The 6698-nt window shown below is 36.8% G+C and overlaps 1 protein-coding gene across 1 annotated transcript in view; it reads left to right on the forward strand.

The window, feature by feature from the left end:
• Positions 1–6698, forward strand: part of LOC113239724 (unconventional myosin-Va) — a 112745-nt gene that overhangs the window by 96662 nt on the left and 9385 nt on the right. The window lies entirely within an intron of this gene.

Consider the following 6698-nt stretch of genomic DNA (forward strand, 5'->3'; position numbering starts at 1 on the left):
TACGATATGAAACACCATATAATCACTCTGTGTTGCCTATGTGAACAAAATACAGAAAAAAAAACAGTAGAAGACAAATACATACCTATACGCGCCGCAGACGCTCTGTAGTCGCGCGTAATTTAAGTATCGCGCATTTTAATAAGAGATAGTTTTAATATTAGTTTTGTTTGTGAATTTCAATTAATTTTTTAAATGAGGCAACTACATGAAATTCTAAGTGTAAACTAGCGATGGGCGAGTCGAGTCATTTAACTCGACTTACTCCCACAGCGAGTCAACTCGCGTTACTTTTTTATGAACTCAAGCTAACTCAGTTCGGTATATACCCGCCCCGCCGAGCCAAATACTTCATTCATACAGTACAATGCGCAACGGCTGCTCGTTCTTAATCGGTCGGTTCGGTGACCTTCGGACATCGAGTATATAACCAGAAATAGAGACGAAATAAGGGCCATATATTCCTGGTAACACATTAGCGATATTATAAATATCAACTCTCGTTTGCACTGAAATATAGACAGGCCAACTACTGACCTGTGTGTACGTCTCCGTATATTTAAAAAAATATTCTGTATTTATTGTAATAAAGATAATGTCTCTAACAATGGCGTGCTTTTCCATTCGTTGGAGTGAGGAAAAACAGCAAAACTTCCAACAAAAATTACAAAACGTACAGGATCACATTTCATCGTAATTAAATATTAAATATTTTGCAATTTCCGTCCATTATAGCAAAGCTCAAGTTAACTGGTCGATTTGAAGTGAAACAGTTGACGACACCCATTGACGACACCCGTCAGTTGTTTCGAACTCGGGCTAGCCAATCGGAGCGCAGTTGTCACGGTAATGATATGGCAGATTAGTTTTCAAACAAATTAAATGACATTTCGTCTGTATTTCTGGTTACTATGTATATATACTATATATATACTCGATATATATATATATACTCGATGCTTTCGGAGAACGTTCGAGTCGCGAGCGAAGGGCGAGTCGAGTTACTTAACTCGAGTTACTCACACGACGAGCTTTTTGTGAACTCGAGCTAGTTCGGCGCGGTTTCCGTCGAGTCCAATTCTTCATTCATACAGCGCGTCGGCTGTTCGGTCTGTTCGGCGACTGATGTTCGGAACACGCTCGAGTCGATGTCGGCCAACCGATCATGTCCAACTCGGTGAATGGTCGGTTCGAGTTCTACTCGCGACTCGCGGTTGTTCTGTCAGACACCGACTCCAGTTAACTCGAGCTTCAACTCGAGTAACACCAGTTGAAAAATTACAACTCGGTCCCATTGTTAGTGTAAACTCCAGTGGAGTATATAAGCTTCTTGTTTGCAATACTACGCTACAGCGCGGCTGCGGTGCGTATACACGCAGATAACGAATGTCGTCGGTACATGTAAAATACGCCGTGTGCTCGCTAATGGCTCTTAGTGTAAATTTTTAAATCAGTTGTGGATTTGAAGCCTTTTTTTGACCAGTTTGAAGCGATCGTGTCGCTAAACCGCACGCCTCAAGGAAGAATGGCTTAAGTGGAGTTACGTCAAACATGTTTATTGCTCCATTTGATATTGAAAAATATAACCCACATGCTCTCCAATTCTTGTAACTCTATCTACAATATTAGTGGAGAGGATGTGGGTTATATTTTTTTGTATCTAATGGAGCAGTAAACATTTTTAACCGTTCTTCCATGAGGGGTGCGAAATGTTCTGACTCACTTATTCTTCCCAGGAACTTATCTATTTTTCTTGAGTAATATTCACCATTTTGTAGTTAGAACTCGTTATTATATTGTGTTCTTTGCAGTGTGGAAGCCATGAAACCGTCGAGTTGGATATCATTGACGATTATAAGAGAATATTTAAGCGCTTTTATAAACACTAGCACGTATTTGGGTCTCACTTTTAAAATGTTTTTTCCTGTCTAATTTTTTACATGCAGATATAGCGAATATACATTTAACATCGAAAAAACACATTTATAATATAGTTGTTGCAATGCAGTTTGACAAGCTCGGTGGCCTAACGGTTTACACTGTGGGCGCTGGATGGGGAGTCACACTTTCAATTCTCGGTCGAACCAATTTGGGAAAAGAACTATTCGAAATTGGTTTCCGGTCTGGGTGTTCTGGTTAGTGTCCCGGGGTGAATTCCTTTGCTCTGGTACTCATAGCACAGGGAATTCCTTACTTTTACTATAGAACCACTTGTGAAAGAGTTAAGTTAGAAAAAAAGTTTGAGACGAGGTTTTAAGGTCCGTTAATTTTAAATCATCTTAATTGTATGTCGATAGAGTGTCAATGGCAGGTTTTTAAAAATAAAAATAAAATAAAATAATATGAATTTATTTCAGATAGCACAAAGATCCATAGAATGTTAGTAATACAAAACTTATATAACTATGTTAGTATTATAAAACTTGAATAATTATGTTAGTACGTAAACTTAAATGTAGAGAGGACTAGTGCCTTCAGAGACCATTGTCCCATGTGTTAGCCACAACGTTCAGTACTTTGTGGCGGCTGGCACGCAATATGCGCATTGATGTTGCGCAGCGCTTACGCAACGTCGCACAGAAACCATCAACAGTCGCGTACGCGAACATCCCGGACGCGCTACAGTGACGCGGCAACCTCAAGAACCCTGAACGCGTCATTATACTGAATAGGCATTAAGAGAACGTTAGGTGTACCTGCTCCACACGTTGTTTTATACGTTTGACATTCTGTTAAGAGTATCCTGAGACATAAATGTGACAAGTCCCATGTACCTGTTGTTTCACCAGAATCCTTCAAACTAGAACCCAGTTATCAAAATCATAATAATCTTTATTTCATAGGTAAGAATTATTTACACCTGATATAGTCACATTCGTCGACCGCTCATTCGTAAGGCTGATTCCCCTGAGAAGAATTAGCAAGACACTCTAGGGGTTGCTCTTTGTAAATAACATTTGTACACATTCAACATTTACAATATATTTTTTTGCTTTCAAAAATCGGAAATCGAGACTCGATGAACTAAACGGGTTACTACTACGGATTTTTGTCATCCAAGTACGCAGAATTTGTAAATTAACCTTTAGTAGAAAGTTTTTGTTTCACTATAGCTTTAAACCTCGTGAATGGCAAATATTGTATATCAACCGGAATCTTGTTATAGAAGCGTATACATGAATTTATGACTTTGTGAACACGACTATCAAGAACAGCTAGTTTATTTCTATTCCTCGTATTAATGTTATGTCTGTCACTATTTTTCATAAATAAATTACTATTCCTTTTAACATAAATTACATTTTCATAAATGTACTGTGAAGCTAGTGTAAGAATGTTAATTTCCTTAAACTTATCTCTCAAAGATACTTTGGGGCCCAGATTGTAAATTGCCCTAACTGCATGTTTCTGCAGGACAAAGATTCTATTGATATCGGCGGCATTACCCCAAAGCAAAATGCCGTATGTCATTAGACTGTGAAAGTAGCTGAAGTAAACCAATCTAGCGGTTTCGACGTCTGAAAGTTTCCTTATTTTTTTAATCGCGTACACTGCAGAGCCGAACCGTTTTGATAACTTAGTTATAAGGGGACCCCATTGCAATTTAGCATCTAACGTTATACCTAGAAATACAACTGTATCCACAAGATTCAATTTTTCGTTTCTAACTACAATGTTTGTAACCGTCTCTCTAACATTGGGTAATGTAAATTTCACACAATTTGTTTTTTTCTCATTAAGAAGTAGGTTATTAACAGCAAACCAATCACTAATCCTGTCACTATCATAAATAAATTACTATTCGTCTTAACATAAATTACATTTTCATAAATGTACTGTGACACTAGTGTAGAATGTTAATTTCCTTAAACTTATTTCTCACAGGCGACAAAAATAGGTGTTGTTGTGGTAGTACTTCCCTAGATGAACTCTTCCACAAGGAGCTCTGCTGCTAAATTATTTTTATTATATTTCATAAACGTGACCACTTATAGACGCGGCAACAACGCTCGAAAATATTATGTTGAATGTTTATTCACTACATCTGTATTGTAACCTCTTATCTCCCTCTGGGTAAAGCCGGATTTACATTTGTCTGTGTCATGACGCGTCAGAACGATATCGGTTTCATATATTTAATATGATTAGATTTATGTTAGTGGCGCAATCTGACGTGACGGTTTGTGTTGTGTATATTAAACCAATACCGTTCTGACGCATCACGACACGACAAGTCAGACAACTTTAAATCCGACTTTTGGCAAAGACTATGACTTACATCCGCTACACGCTAGACATGCCTTTTTGGTTTCTTCAGCGATTTAACTGTACAATGTCAATTAACTCATCAATTAAGTTTTTTTTAGCTAACATCTAGACATGAATTGAGAACTACCTACATGTTACTTTTTTGAAGTCGGTTAAAAAGTTTCATTTCAGATATATAACAATTTATTATCTAGACCCCAACTGTACCTGGAACTCCTCTAGTCCTTTTTTCAACTGCTTTTGTAGCCACAACGCGTTAGTGTCTTATTGATCTTTAAGAATACATTCTTCACATATTTATAGTATCACGGACCTTAGAACCCAGCACACCCTGAGATTTCTGAAATATCTAATTAACTGGTCCGTAGTCTCTGCCTACCCAATTGAGAGACAAGCGGGGGTTTGTATGTTTTATTTAAAATGCTACAAACTTGTAAATATTTACAACGATGTGTAAGAATTTCTAGCTACTGTTTAGTTTTTACAATGCTACAACTTGTTTGGTTACATTAAAATTAAGTTTAGTGAGAGAGGCAGTGTTTACTTACCATAAGTTTTAGCTAGCATTTGCAAAAAAGAAATGTTCTAATATGTAATTACACTATAAATCGAGCAAATTCTAAGTAGGATCACATTTGCTTACACCATAGATATAGGAAAAAAAAACGTATTTGTATGTGCAATTGCGTCTTCTATTTCCGAGATTGTTAACGAAAAAAAAAAAATTATATTGTAAAATAATTTTTAAAGTTTAATATTATAACTTCAACAATTACAATTTCTATCACGCAAAATAGGCGCTTTGTCGTCGAGTTGCGGATACCAGCCCGTTGCACCAAGTACCAAGTACAATTTCTATAGCTGTTTTTTTTTTTTTAAGAATGGGGTGAAATGACATTTGCAAGGTTGCCAGTTTTCGTAAAATTTTACATAGTCATGTAGTTCTTGTTGACACTTTTATCGATAGATTGTGAAATAAGGTAAAATTTTGCTAAAAATAATTCAATTGTGAATGTTACGACGTTCTAATGATCACTAATTACGTTATTGTATTCTTATTTTGACAGTGGGTCTATTCTATTAGTATCAAAATAAATTTAGTCATACGCATTTTAATAACAATAATAATAACGCACACACTCAACAGAGCCCCGCACTAGGGAAACCCCGTGTCGCGGGTGCCATGGATACACATTGATAACCACAAATTACACCCAAACTAACTAACGACAGGCGGATTTGGTTATGTATATTAAATTCAAATGAAAACTTTAAAATATGTATCTTATTTAATTTTTTTATACACATACAGTCAAATTTAGTATATGTAACGTATAAATTAAAAAATAATAATAATTCTAATGAACCTGTGCCCAGCAGTTGGACGAACAATGAGTCGATAATGATTCATATGAAACGTGTGTGAAAATGAATTCGTCTATTTATTTTATAAGCGTAACCAACATTCAGTCGATACTCGATATAATATCTATCGATTACAATCACTAACTGCTTACAAGCGGGCAACACTTTCATTTCATGTCGTTTGACTCCATCTTCAAAAAAGACAGACTATTACTAACAAAATACTCATTGTTCCTAAAGACATTTTCGCCTAACATGATTTAATTCTCTGTGAAATTAATTGCTTGCAAGACAAACCATGCCTAGTGTAGGAATCAAAAGTAACCTCCATGTGGGAATGTTCTTAATCCTTCTCACAACGCCATTATCGATCAGACAGCATTTTTTACGCTTGTGTTTTTTGTGAGAGGACTAATCAATTTTATTATTATTTTCACAGACAGATACACACATACCCACATACAAACGCACAAACACACATAAACATACAAACTAATACACACACGCCAGGACTTGGTGTAACTGATTTACTCTTGCCTCATCAAAATCCTACAACAATGTACCAGAAAAGTGTGACCACAAGTTATCTGTTGGTTTTCTCATGTGACCACAACTATCTAGGTGTTTTCTAATGATGGTCCCGAAATAACATTAGACCAATCAGAAGAAGCTCAGAAACTAAATGCAATAAGAGCGGAAACAAGGCCGCCGACGCAATCGGTTTCCTGCAAATTGAAACTGGAACACGGATGTAACTCACCAGACGACATCCGAATGGGGCGCCGACGACAGCTAAAGGCACCCGAGCATTTCCGAATATTGCCGACGACTTAACGGCGACGTCAATGATCATATAGTCCTAGACTATATTTGTTTTTCTGTGTGACTACAAAACAAAATTGTTGTCACGGCTCCAGGTTAACTATCGTATACACAGGTGTGTCTAATCTTCGAAGTGACCACAGTAATTCACCTCCTAGTTCCCAAAGTACTGATGTACTCATCCCGTTTAGTCCTTCCAACATCCAGCAAGATACTTCAGCGTTCTTTTGTAGAAGAAACCA

This window comes from Hyposmocoma kahamanoa, unplaced genomic scaffold, assembly GCF_003589595.1.
Source record: "Hyposmocoma kahamanoa isolate Upper Pololo Valley unplaced genomic scaffold, ASM358959v1 115, whole genome shotgun sequence".
Classification (NCBI taxonomy): domain Eukaryota; kingdom Metazoa; phylum Arthropoda; class Insecta; order Lepidoptera; family Cosmopterigidae; genus Hyposmocoma; species Hyposmocoma kahamanoa.